The sequence below is a fragment of the Triticum dicoccoides genome, chromosome 6B (genome assembly GCF_002162155.2).
Source record: "Triticum dicoccoides isolate Atlit2015 ecotype Zavitan chromosome 6B, WEW_v2.0, whole genome shotgun sequence".
Classification (NCBI taxonomy): domain Eukaryota; kingdom Viridiplantae; phylum Streptophyta; class Magnoliopsida; order Poales; family Poaceae; genus Triticum; species Triticum dicoccoides.
The window spans coordinates 705624656-705626089 of record NC_041391.1 but is presented as its reverse complement, the minus strand read 5'-3'; the positions used below and the strand labels follow the sequence as shown (position 1 = coordinate 705626089).

The following is a 1434-nucleotide window of genomic DNA, read 5'->3' as shown; positions in this document are numbered from 1 at the left end:
AACCACAAAGGATGGCAAGATTCAAGCACTTGATCTCTTCGTGATGCTCCACTTGAACTTGCACACGGCAATCATGATGACGATCACCACTTGATGTCATCCTTTCCATGGGCTGTATGATATCTTCCTCTTGACGCAAGCCCATGGACACGTACCTAACCCCAAATAGAACTCTCACATAGACCATGGGTTAGTACACAAAGTGCAATGGACAATGCTTACCATACCATGGGATCACTTGATCCCTCTCGATACATCTTCTACGCTTTGTGAGTTGATCAACTTGATTCACTCTTGACTTAGTCTTGATCAACCTTAAATCTTTCCAACTCTCTTTATTTGGATGATGTCTTGAAGGTAAACATGAATGATCACACAATCTACTTCTTCAAGACATGCTTGCAATAAGCTCAACACTCAAATGACCAATCTTTGGATAATTCCTTAATAGCACATTGGTCAACTCATAAACTCCTTGAAACCAACACATGGACTTCAAGAAAAACCTATGGACAAATCCTTCAAATATAACTCAAGAAAACAATTAGTCCATAGAGATTGTCATCAATTACCAAACCAAACATGGGGCACCCCATGTTCTTACAAGGTAGACCGAGCTTCTCTTTTCATCATATATTTTTACAAGAACGTCTTTTGGACATGCACATTATTAAGCAGTTGTTACATCCATGGACAATTTTTTTGGAGGATGAAGGATTATGGTCAGACTACTCGCAATACAGCACAATGAATATCAAGATTTCATACATACAGAGTACAAACGAGAAGAAAGATAGATATATGCCACTTAGCGCTACTTCCTGAAGTTTATATCATGTTAATTATGCGAGCACACTAATATTACATGATATATTAGAATTATATGCTTTGGAGTCAGGATGGCCAAAAACTAAATTTGCCTAACATGACTATAGCTTAAGAAGTCATTACAACAGGAGAATATGAATACATACGACAGTGAAATGCTCTAGCCCGTGCTTTTGTACATAGCAGGACGCATGAAAACTGAAACCTCCTACAACATGCAATACAGACTGGACTTCGACGTGTTCAGCACGGATGGGTAAACAGACCAAGGTTTCCCCGCAAAAAAAGGGTAAGCAGACCAAGCATCACTCTAGTGGTGCAACCAAATTACTCAATCCATAAAATTGTTCTATAGAAACTTTCAAATAACTCAATCCATAAAATTGTTCTAGAAAACTTTTTGCAAGGGATTCTTTAAAAGAATACGAACAGATATAATGCTTAGCAAAACAAATTGTTCAAAAAAACTTTTTGCAAGGGCTTATTTAAAAGAATACGAGGATATATACTGCTTAGCCGAAAAAGGGGTAAATGTCTAAGCCCAGGTTCGAACTGGGGACCTTTAGTGTGTGAGACTAACGTGATAACCAACTACACCACCTAGAC

At 38.1% G+C, this 1434-nt stretch overlaps 1 non-coding gene across 1 annotated transcript; it reads right to left on the bottom strand.

The window, feature by feature from the left end:
- Window positions 1–1360: 1360 nt before the first annotated feature.
- TRNAV-CAC lies at window positions 1361–1434 on the bottom strand. The gene has a single exon. It is a non-coding gene; the product is annotated as a tRNA-Val (tRNA).